The sequence below is a fragment of the Durio zibethinus genome, chromosome 20, assembly GCF_047325235.1.
Source record: "Durio zibethinus cultivar Kanyao isolate XHJ-2024 chromosome 20, ASM4732523v1, whole genome shotgun sequence".
In the NCBI taxonomy this organism is placed as follows: Eukaryota; Viridiplantae; Streptophyta; class Magnoliopsida; order Malvales; family Malvaceae; genus Durio; species Durio zibethinus.
The window spans coordinates 9906536-9920149 of record NC_143181.1 but is presented as its reverse complement, the minus strand read 5'-3'; positions in this window follow the sequence as shown (position 1 = coordinate 9920149).

The window sequence follows — 13614 nt, the reverse complement described above, 5'->3', positions numbered from 1 at the left end:
GACAGCTTGGCGACTCCACTAAGGAGATTTGAAAGTCAGGCCAAAATTTTAATTTTGCGCTGTTAGTAATGTTGGATTTAATTAGTTTTATTTAATATTTAGTTTAATTCCCTTATTTTGATTTTTCAAAAATATATATATGAGTTAATAAATAAAATAAATTGTATGTTAGTTATTAATTTATTTTGATTTTATGGTTATGATTTATTCATTTTATTTTGATTAATACATTGCTTTACACATACTTTGCATATTCACTCACATGCATGAGCTCTATGCCCAGGCTCTACCCCTTTTAGGAGGAAGTGAAGTAGCTACGCTCTCATGAAGTGATAACCTCTGCATTTGCTAGCAAAACACTTCCACTCAGATTGAATCATTTTCATTAATAACCCATAATGGATGAGGATCGGAGAACTTTACTAGTCTATAATAAACAATGATGTGAGGAATAGTCTGGGAACCTTTAGACATATAAATCCTAACCCATCATATCGTGAGCCATAGGAAGCCTGCCTAGGATAGAGCCATGCCACCTTTTTAGAAAATTACCAAAAATTAGGACATTATACGTTATATTATTTTGTTGTATGGTTGTTATATTATTTCTTTTACTTATTTGTTTTAAATTCTCGAGTCATTTTATTTTTTTATTTTTTATTTTATATATTCTTTGATTGTGTGCATTATATTTGAATATGTGGTCGATCATTGAAAAAAAAGAAAAAAAAAAGGCAAAAGAACATTTTCAAATATTAAGGATTTTTTTAAAATTCTTTGTTTATTGGCTGAATAAAGACTAATTTTCAAGCCTTATTTATTTCGTTTTTTCTTCTCAAAATAAAAAAATTTTGTATTTTATTTCATCTTTTGTATTTCATACATAGTAATAAATAATACATGTATCACATCCCATGCGCATCATGATAGAATAATATGAGCATTTCATCCTATCCACATCAATGGATAGTGCATGCATCCCATGTTATACACTTGTTGATAAATGATACATGCCTACCATACGTGTCTTAATAAGTAGTGCGCACATTCCATCTTATTACATGTTTAAAGGTAGTGTTAGTTCATAAGGATGACATAACACAAGCATTGCATTTCATATAAAAATATAATGAGCACTTGATAGGTTCATGCATTCCATACAAGTATGCTGCATTAGTCATAGGAATACATCTCATCATTCACGTAAATATGTCATTGCATTTCATGCATATAGATTCCTGAATAATAGGGTCGTATGGAACATACATTACATTTCATATCCCACCATTCTTGCAACATAACATTGCATTTTTTGCATACACCTTCATGGTTGACGAAAATTTTTATTTGGGTCTTTGTACATATAAAAATCCATTGTTATAAGTATATATGTATTTTGTGACATTTTCATATTCATGTATTAATAAACATATTTTGTGTGTCATTGTTTTTGTGATATTCATTCAATAAGGGTAATAGTATAGAATTTTTGGTCTAAGTCCTGAAATGAAATGTCTGTTTTGGTAGAAATTAGAATGGCAAAAATGAGAGATCAATTGGAAGCAAGGATTAGTGCTTTAAAGTTAAATCAAGAGAAATTATGGCTTGAACTTCGAGAGATGAAACGATAAATAGCTTAATTGATAGAAATGGTTAAAGGTAGTGGTGGAGTTGAGTTTGTTCCTCCTCAAGGATCGTTGTCACTTTCAATTCCATCAAGTTAAGATCAATCGACTTTTGTTAGTGTTAGCACTTTTCCAAAACAAACTAAGGCATTGGATGATTTGAATAGTGATCGAAGTTTGGGTGAACTCAAGAGAGGAATGGGTGAACTAGCCACACAAATGACTGAGCTTAAGAGTTTGATTTCCAATAAGGAGTCACCTGGCTTCAAATAACCATCACCAACTATCTCAAGTCCTAACCCGTACCTAAATCCTCCTTATGACTACTTCTAACATCCTTTCCAAGCACCTAGAATTAAGCCCCCAAGTGTCATGCAACCTTCAAAAATTTCACATTTGAATTCACGTCCCTTACCTCACATTTCACAATCGCTTGTTCAGCATGCTATCCAATCACCACTTTATTAGCCCAATCTTTAACCCAGAGTTTCTCAATTCACCTCGAGACCAACTATACCAGCACTTTTTCAGTAAAGCAAACCAACCATAGGACAGAAAAACTCTAGTAACACCAAAGGAAAAGCCCCTATTGATCCAATACCCATGTCCTACGCAAAGTTATACCGTTGCTCCTAGGGAACTACCTTATTGCCCCTATCCCTGCTGAACCTCGCAAACCACCTTTCCCTAAATGGTATAACCCTAATGTCCAATGTGAATACCATTTTGGTATTATGGGCCATTCTCTAGAAGACTGCACAGCTTTGAAACATAGGGTGCAGGGATTGATGAAAGTCGAATATCTAATTTTTGATCCCAAGATGAAGCCAGTTATTCACAAGAACCTTTCTTTGATCCAAGCTGAAATGGTAGGCAGTGCTGTAGGCAACAGTAAAATTGGTCAGGATGATGAATAAAAAGCTTTTTAAGCAAAGAGTTATCCTCTCTAGTAATCATAGTCAACTATGTTTTAGGTGAGATAAAAAGAAGTGGGAGCAGGTCTGGCACTTTTTGGCCTCAGCCCTAGAATGGTTTATGATGTGTAAACTTGATACTTTTGGAATGAATGAAAACTTTTTTGAACCTAGATTTTTTATGAATTGATGCTTCTATCCACCTTTAATAATTGGAGCCAGTGAAAAAGAGTGACGGTTGTGAATATACTTTCAGCAAACTTTCGAAGAGAAAAGAATGTCTTTAGATAACCCAGCCAAAATATATTATGAAACTCGAGTTTTTCCCTTCTTAAAAATAATAAAATTTGGCTTGCACATCATGCATCATCTGTTTGAATTCATTATTTTTCATGCTAGTTAAAGATAAAAGATGATGATTATGAATATGTTTTTGTTAAACCTTCAAAGTCAAAAGATTTTTTATAATAAAATTCAAGTTGTGCATTTCTGACTTCTGATAATTAATAGAAGGTTAAAGGATAGCTATCATAAGAAACAAGGTCAATTCAGTATTGATCCATTATTTTCAATACTGTACACACATCACCATGTACTGTCGAAAGATGACAGGTTACACTCATGATGATAAATTATTGATCCATTATTTTCAAGATAATTTCACTGAACTTACAGTAAGATGGTATGCTTAGTTAGACCGAAGTAAGATTTGCTCTTGGAATGAATTGGCTAGGGCCTTCCTAGCACAATACAAGCATGTTGAAGATATGGTGTCAGATAGGTTTATCTTTGCAAAACATGAAGAAAAGATCAACTGAAACATTCAAAGATTATGCACATAGATGGATAGGCATAGCAGCTCAAGTACAACCACCCTTGTCAGAGAAAAAAATTATTGTTCTGTTCGTCAATTCTTTGGACACTCCCTATTATGAAAGAATGATTGGGAATATCTCTAAAAATTTTTCAGACATGGTACTTTCTAATGAAATTATAGAAAATGTAATTAAGAGTGGCAAGATTAAGTTAAAAGATGTGACATATGTTGAAGAGAAAAGTATATCAGAACAGAATAAAAGAAAGGCTCAAGCAGTCACAATGGAGGGACATCTACCTAATAGCCTTATCCCATACAATCGTTATCCTGTTTATCAACCTTATTCCCCTGTCATAAGCCATATCTCTCAAAACTCATATCTTTACCAATCAAGCCAGCATTTGAGCTTTCCAGTAAATTCTCATCCTCAAATGGTCATTCATGATCTTGTTCTGACATTTGAACCCACCATCCAATCGATAAAGAGTCGAAAAAGACCAAGGAATACTTAAGAGAAATAGCTCATCCCTATTTCTCATATTTTGCCTTTGCTAATAGAAGGTCGATATCTCACTCTTGTGCCTTTAAAAACAACACCAAATCCATTAGCAAGGAGTTATGATCCCAATGGCAAGTGTGATTATCATATGGGGGTAATTGACCACTCAACTGAAAAATATAGATAGTTGAAAGAAAATGTTGAAGATCTTATCAAGAATGGTATTCTGACTCTGGAGGTAATAGAACAATAGGAGTTGTTGACTTCATCCAATTGTCAAATGTGGGAAATTGAGATGAAGAGGAAGGTGTCAAGTTTTGAAAATCAGGATAGGATGATTTTTTTTTATTTTTTTTACTATGTATGTATGACATGTGCATTGTGTCTCTAGGAGTTATCTAACTTATTTGGAAGAATTGAATACTTTGGATCTTTTTCATGAAATTTTCTCTTTATACATTTGTTTGAATAAAAGTCCCACATAAGTAACTTTAAAAAAAAAACAAAAAAAATAAAAAAAAGTTTTCTTTTGCAATAAAGATAGAATGATTCTTAAGGGAAATGGTGATTACTATTAGGAAAAAACTCATCAAATACTTTCACACATTTTCAAATACTTTCATAACCCTAATCACTCAAATGATTAGACTCATCAACCACAACCTTTCAAGGAATGTGAGTTTGAGTTCAGACCTTAAAAGGCTGGTAATCTTTTCTTGGGCAAAGAACAAAAGAGATTGATTTTGAAAGTTTGTTTTGAATTTTAAAAATTAGATACTCTTTCAAATTTTCAATTGATAATTCAATGTGTGTCAAAATTTGCTATGACCATGGATAGAAAAATGCTTGAGCCTTTTTCTTAAATAACCTTTGTTCCATGTCTTAAGGCACATTGAGAAAAAGAAAAAAGAATCCCTTTCTACCTAAGACAATTTATTTCATACCTTTATACCTTTTCTCTTCCTTTCACCAAGAAAATTTCAAAAACTTTTAGAGCCTAAAGAGCCTTTTTGAATTATGCGATCGATCATATACGACTTGATCGTCATTAGAACCTTAAGTAAAAAAAAGATGAGGCAAAAAAAAATAAAAAATTAAAAAAAAGAAAAAAAAATAAACAAAAGGGACATATTCAATGATTTGCTCTTCTAGCCAAGTGATCATGTTTGAAATGATGAATGACCATATTTTTCTGTCCTTCTCGTACATAAAAATTATCCATTTGCTACCCATTTGAGCCTATTAAATTTTTTGTTCTAAAATAAAACCTAGCCAATGATCATTTTCTACATTAAGGGGTTAAATTAGGATACAAAAGTATCCAATAATTAAAGGCATCTAACATGCCCTTCGGAGGTAAAAGTTTAGGGTAAAAAGTGAACAAGACTTCAATTGAAATTTCAAGATTCAAGAAAGTGAACAACTAAAGATGAAGTTAAGTATTTCTAAGGCAAAACAAAGAAACCTTAGAGATAAGAATCTGAAACTTCAATTATAATTCGAAAAAAAATCAAATAAAAAAAAATATATATGTACCTTGAAAATGAGAATTCAAGGCAAAAAAAAAGGGGTGAGTAAGTTGTTGAAATTAAAGCCAAATGTTTTAAAAAAGGGGGCAAAAGAAGAAAGTCAGAGAATGCTCATCAGGATCCTTGGCCTAATCACCCTGAATAACATATTTTGAACCTATGTATCTTTTCTTTCAGAACCCTTAACCTCAGCCTACATTACACACCTTGAAAAGCCTATTTTGATCAAATATGGATACTTGGATTGAAGAGCAATATCCTTGAATTTGCATATACTTGCTGAATTTTTCATTGATAAAAAAAAAATAGCTCTAAGGTGAAAACCCCAAAAAGGTAATTTAGAGCTAAAGTTATTTTTGAGGCCCCAAAATGAATTTCAGAGTTTCAAAGTTCTATCCGAAATAAAAGATCTCGATATAAAGCCTTTTGAAAGACCAGTACCCATTAAAGACCTTTTTTTTAAAAAAAATAGCCTTATCTTCTTCTCAAATCTTATTTGAAAAGTAATGGCTAATTTTGACTCACATTGGAGTATCACGTTTTTAATAAAAAAATGTTTTAAAAATTTATCTCTTTTGTGAACCCAAGAGAAATCCTTACAACCCTCGTCGAACTTTCCATGAAATATGCCCACCAGTAAAATAAGTTGAATTGTTAATTACCTTTTCATCCATAAGCTTCCCAAATAGTGGTCATCGAATTCCAGGAGATTCGAAAGTCTTAAGTTCCAAAATTTTCATTAATTATGAAGATACTTTATGTAGGGTAATTTCTGATCACTTTTGAAAATTTTGAAGATTATTTAAGCATTTTGTACATAACACTAAGATCATTTTTTGGGTGAAAATGAAACAATAAAAATTTAAACAAAATTTTTTTTAAAAAAAAATGGGGGCAAGAAGAGTCTTTATATTTGCATCGCTTGTATCTGCATCACAAAAAAGACATTTGTATTTGCATCACTTGCATTGGCATTTGTATAAGACATTTGCATTCACACCATAAGAAGAATTTGCATTTGCATCATGGCATCTGCATCCTAAGAAAATGTATTTGTAGGGGCATCTACATGAAAAGGACATTGTCATTTGCATTGTGAAAAAGTCAAATGTATCAAGCATTTGCATTCTTACGTTGGCATTGACATTTGCATCAACATTTCCATTAGCATCATTTGATAAGAATAGACATTTTATCATGTTTGCATTTATTAACTTTGTAAGTATTAAAAGTAAAAAGAAAAAAGAAAAAAATGGGGCATGTTTTTAAAGTTTTAAAGTTTCTGTTTAAGAGGAACCATTCTCAATCAAGATTTCAAAGCCTTTGTTTAAAAGGAACCAATTTCAATCAAGATTTTAAAGCCTCTATTTAGAGGGAACCTTCATCAGAAAAGACCTTTAGAGTCTAAAAAATCTCTAATCAAGCGAAAGCCATGTTTAAAAAGATTTTTAAATTTTTAAAGTTTCATTGCCTCTGATTATAAGGAGCATTCAAATATTTTGAGATTTGTAAGACCTCCGGACATAATTTCGATTCATGGTGTTACCTCGATTGATTCTTTATTTTTTGACTTATGGTGTTATCCCAGTCAATTCTGTAAAATCTCTGGATATGATTTCTAAGACTTTCGAGCATAATTTTGATTCACGATGTTATCCTGATCGATTCTTTATCTTTCGACTTGTGGTGTTATCCCAGTCGATTCTATAAGACTTCCGGGTATGATTTCTAAAACCTCCAAGCATAATTTTGATTCGCAGTGTTATCCCAATTGATTCTTTATTTTTTGACTTGCGGTGTTATCCCAGTCGATTCTATAAGACTTTCAAGCATAATTTTGATTCGCGGTGTTATCCCGATCGATTCCTTATCTTTCGACTTGGGGTGTTATCCCAATCGATTTTGTAAGCCGTAGATTTTTTATCTTTCGACTTGCAGTGTTAACCCAATCGATTCTGTAAGATCTCTGGGCACAATTTTGATTCACGGTGTTTTTCTGATCGATTCCTTATTTTTTGTCTTACGATGTTATTCCAGTTGATTTTGTAAGACCTCCGGGCATGATTTCTAAGACCTCCGGGCATAATTTTGATTCTCAGTATTATCCCGATCAATTTCTTATTTTTTGACTTGCAGTGTTATCACAGTCGATTCTGTAAGACCTCTGGGTATGATTTCTAAGACTTTCAGGCATAATTTCGATTCGCGGTGTTATCCCGATCGATTCCTCATTTTTTGACTTATAATGTTGTCCCAGTCGATTCTGTAAGACCTCCGGACATAAATTCGATTCACAATATTATCCTGATCAATTTTTTATTTTTTGACTTACGATGTTATCCCAGTCGATTCTGTAAGAGCTCTAGGCATGATTTCTAAGACCTCCGATCATAAATTCGATTCGCGGTGTTGTCTCGATCGATTCATTATTTTTGACTTGCGGTGTTATCCTGGTCGATTCTATAAGACCTCCGGGCATGATTCTTAAGACCTTCGGACAAGATTTTTAAGACCTCCGGGCATAAATTCGATTCGTGGTGTTATCTCGATCGATTCATTATTTTTTAACTTGCGGTGTCATCCCAATTATTTTGTGCTTTTTTCAAAAAAAAATTCACGATTTGCTTTCGGACAAAATCGTTGTCTTTGTATTTGCCCTATTCTTGATTCTTGGTAATGTGTAAAGAGGGGCAGCTGTAGACACCAATTTTGTTTGGGTCTACTATTAATAATAATAATAATAATAATAATAATAATAATAAATATACATATTTTTTAAAAAATAATTATCAATTATATAAAAAAACAAAAAAAAAGAAAACAAAAAATGGCAGAAAGCAGGGCGGCTGATGCCTGCCACCAGCCACCCTGCAGCCACGACTAGCAGGCCACATTCACCAGCCTAAAATCACCCTACAGCCACCACATGTTCCCCTTTTGAACTCCTTAAAAACCTTCAACTTTTTCCCTTTAACTCTCTCAGACCCTCTGTTAAAAAAACCTTCGGACCCCTCTTTCTGAAAACTCTCAGACTAAGAAAATACCCCTCTAAAAAAACCTTCGAATAGATCGTCGAAACATCTTCTTTCAACAACCCCAAACACCACGCCAAACCTCTTCCTTCAACAACCCCAAACAGAACCCACACCAACCACAAAAAAAAAAAAACAAACAGAAAAATAAAACCAAAAAAAGGGACAAACATAATCCTCACCGTAGGGAAAAACCCAGCGCCAAAGCTACCTGTAAAAGTAAAAAATCATGTCAGTCTTGCTTCACAAAACAAATAAAAAAATGGGGAAACAGAAACTTTGAACCTCGATCTACGTTGATCGGGGCTATTTTCGATAAAAAAAAAAAAAGGTCAGATCTAAGAAGAGTGCATTGAAGAGCACTTCTAGGAGTATTTTGGCATTTTTCAATCACTGATGATCATCGAAAGCAACCGCCGACGGTGACCTAGACGGTGACCGACGTGACGGTTCGACGACCGGGCGATGAGAGAGCTCTGGAGCTCTCCCCAGAGCTCTCCCTCTTTTTTTTTTTTGAAACGGATAAAGAATGAACAAAAAAAATTTCAGTTATAAATAAAAGACTAAAGAGCAAAACGACGTCGTTTTAGGTTAAAGAGGGTCCGTGCGTTGACCCGGATCCAACCCGGGATCCACGTAACCCAACCCATGGACCAGTTGTTCCAACAACTACTGACCGATCCAATTGAACCGATTTGAATCGGACCGAACCATAGACGGCTAGCCCGAACTGTTGATTGAACTGCAGAATCAGTCAGATCGGTTCAAACCAATGTTGACCGGTTTGGCTCAGGTAAAAAAATTTTTTTTTTGAATTTTCTAAATTTTTTATATTATTATTTTTGTTATTTTTAGTATTTTTTTATTCTTGCATGATAAATTTCTAAATTTGTTAGAATAAATGTTTAATTTTTTTAATAATAATAAAATTGAAAACAAGTAATAATTAAAAATATATATTAAAAATGCTCAAAAAATATTTATTATTATTATTAATTTCCTTGCCTAGATATTGAAGGGAATAAAAAATATTTTTTTAAAAAAAATAATTTCACCTAGATGTTGGAGAATTATTATTAATAAATTTTCATAAAAAATAAATATAAGAAATTTTTCATTAATTTTCAAAAATCATTAAAATTGAACTTGCTTCGAAAATCCGTCTAGATGTTAGAAATTTTTAGAGAGGTTCATATTTTCTTAAAAACGAAATCTTAAACACTAAATTTTAATTTTCAAAATCCTAGGTTTCTAAAACCCTTAAAATCCAAAATCCCTTAAAATCCAAAATCTTAAAATCCAAAATTTTAAAACCAAAACCCTAAAATTTTCAAACTCTAAAATCAAAACCCTAAACCTTCCATACCTTAAAACCAAACCCTAAAACCCTCAAAGCTTAAATGCAAACCCTTAAAATCCGAATCTTCAAAATCTTGAAACCTTAATCTTTAAAACCTCTACTCAAGCCTTTACTTAAAACATCCTAAAAATCCTAAAGACACGTATGAAAATTTCATTTGAAGCAATTTGTTCCCAAATGTCACCTAGATGATAGGGTATTTAGGAAATTTTACTACGTTAAGTCTTTTCACACGATTTCATAATTCGCATTAATAATAAGATTAATAAATAAAAAGTATAACAGTAAATTAGGATCTTAAATATAAACAGTCGCACCTAAGCTCTGTCTAGATTTTGGAGAGTCGGGGTGGTCTCATTATACTTAAGAATCTAACTTTTAAATTGCATCTTATCCTACATAACATTCATTGGTATACATACGTTAGCATGTTATTATCAATATTTATTTGTACTATTCTATCTTTAATTTTTATTTATTACTTGGTGATAAAAATATTTTATAATAAAAAAAGAATAATACTTTAAAAAAATTGTTATATTACAAAATAAAATAAAAATAACATTATGAAAAAAATAATTCTTGATACTCTGTCTAGATGTTGGAGAGTCACCAACAATTTTTTAGAAGGAGTGTTATTTTATTTTAAGGATTGTTGTATTAAATCTTAAGCGAAAAGAGTTATTTTAAATTCTGCTTAGATATTGGAGAATTTTAAGATAATTCTTTAACTTAAAGATTTTCTCAATATTTCTAAATAAAAATTTTAGCAAAAATATTTTTTAAAAACGAAGGGAATTAGTATTAAATTTCAACTCAAAACTATTTTTATCCAACATCGAAAATAGCGCATAATTAAATGGTACCAATTTATGGGCGTTGTGGGGGTGCTAATCCTTTCCCACATGTAACCGACTCCCGGACCCAACCTGATTTTTCGTAGACCAAAATTTATCTTTTTGATAAACTTTAAACCCATTTTTATAGTTTTATTTAAAAGATAAACTTTTTGGTGACCAATCACATCCTAATAAAGATTGGTGGCAACTCCCTAATTTATTTTTATTTTAAAACTCATTTATGTTTGGAGGTTTTAAAATCGTTATGACATATGTCAAATAATATTAATTTTACATTTGTACTCACTTGTTTGCATTACCATTTTATTTTTTAATTTCTAGCCATTTTCCTTAGATATTTGCAAAACAATAATTAAAATTGTACATTGCCAATATAATTATTTACGTTACAATAATATATTATTATGATTGTTCTTATTTTTCATTATATTTAGAATTGTCATAACTCTTTTTTATGTATTATGATATTCATATACAATTTTAACTAAATGATACTAATTTTATGCTTTTTCTAACTTGATTATGTTACCAATATGTTTTTTAATTTTTAGCTATTTTTCTTATATGTTTAAAAAATCATTAATTAAAATTTTAAGTTAACAACTTAATTATTTACTTTACAAGAATTTTTTATGATTGTTCTTACATTTAGAATTGTAAAAGCACTTTTTTAATGTGTTACGATATTTTTTATTCATTTCATACCAAATTATATTCATTTTATGTTTTTTCTCTTTTCTTTCGTTATTTATTTTTTAATTTTTACCTACTTTCCTTATATATTTAAAAATAATAATTAGTTAAATTTTACATTACCAACATAATTATTTACGTTACAATAATATTTTCTTACAATTATTCTTACATTTTATTATGTTTAGAATTGTCATAATTCTTTTATAGTGTACTATAACACTTTTTATCCATTTTACATCAAATGACACTAATTCTAATTTTTTTTCACTTATTTACATTACCAATTTATTTTTTAATTTTTAGCTATTTTCTTTATATATATATATATATATATATATACACACACAAACACACACAAAACAATAATTAATTAAAATTTTATATTGTCATCAAAATTATTTATGTTACAATAATATATTTTTACATTTGTTCTTCCAATACATTTAGAATTATCATAATTTTTTTTCACTGTATTATGACACTTCTTACTCATTTTCTGTCAAATTATACGAATATTACATTTCTTTGCACTTATTTATGTTACCTAAATTTTTTATTTATTAGATATTTTCCTCATATATTTATAAGAATAATAATTAATTAAAAATTTACATTATCAACTTAATTATTTACATTTCAATAATATCTTTTTATGGTTGTTCTTACATTTCATTACGTTTAGAATTATTACAACTCTTTTTTTTTGTGTTACGATACTTCTAACACATTTTACTGTAAGTAATACAAATTTTAAAAATTCCTTTCACTTGCTTACATTAACAAATTTTTGTTGAATTTTTTATTTTAAAATATCATTTCTTCTACATTATTTTTTATCCTTGAAAATATTTTTTTACTATTTTTATTATATATTTCTAAGAAAAATAATTAATTTAAAATTTATGTTGTTAATTTAATTATTTACGTTAAATAATTCTTTTCTTGTATTCAATTATGTTTGAAATTTTTATAACTCATTTTTTAATGTATTGCAACAACTCTATCTCATTTTACATAAATTGATATAAAGTTTATTATTTCTCTCATCTATTATGTTAATATTTTTTCATTTAATTTTAAAATATAAATTCTTTTAAGTTAATTTTGTCTTTGAAAGAATTTTATGTTAATATTTTTAATTTCTTTAGAATTATTTTTTTATTTTATAATATTTTATAGTTATTTTATAAGATACCAATTACATTAAAAAAATTTTAAAAAGAAATATTTTTAATTATTTTTTTTTTAAATAATTTTTTAAATATTTAATAAAGTGACAAATAAAAAACTATTACAAAAAATGAAAATTATTTAAATTTTATATAAAATTTTATAATTTTTTTTATAATCTCATAACCTAATAAACAAGTTTAATTGTTTTTTATTTTAGAATTTAATCAATGATGATTTTTTGTTACATTTATAATTATTATAACTTTTTCTTAGTGTTAAGACACTTCTTACTCATTTTACTCCAAATTATACTACTTTTACGTTATTTCTCACTTGTTTACGTTATCAACTTATTTTTTTAATTTTAGTTATCTTACTTATATATTTACAAGGATGACAATTAATTAAAATTTTACGTTGCTAATATAATTATTTAATTTATAATAATATATTCTTATGATTTTTTACTTTTCTTTATGTTTAGAATTATTATAACTTTTTTTAATGTACTATGACACTTTTTACCTATTTTATATAAGATAATACTAATTTTATGTTTATTCTCACATGTTTACATTATCAATTTATTTTTTTTAATTTTTAAATATTTTTCTTATATTAAAAATAATAATTAATTAAAATTTTTCATTGCTAATATAATTATTTACATTACAATAATATATTATTATAGTTGTTTTTAATTTTTATTACATTTATAATTGTCATAACTTTTTATTAGTGTATTAAGATAATTCATAATTAGTTTACGTCAAATGATATTAATTTTACATTTTTTTTACTTGTTTACATTACTAATATGTTTTTTAATTTTTAGCTATTTATTTAAATTATATAAAATTAATTAAAATTTTACATTGGTAATTTAATTATTTACATTAGAATAATTTCTTTTTATGATTTTTACTACCTTTAATTACGTTTAAAATTATCATAACTTTTTCTTAGCGTATTATGGTATTTTTTTTATTCATTTTATGCTAAATTTTACTAATTTTACACTATTCTCACTTTTTTACGTTGCCTATTTTCAATTTTTAACTATTTCCTTTATATATTTAAAAAATAATAATTAGTTAAAATTTTACATT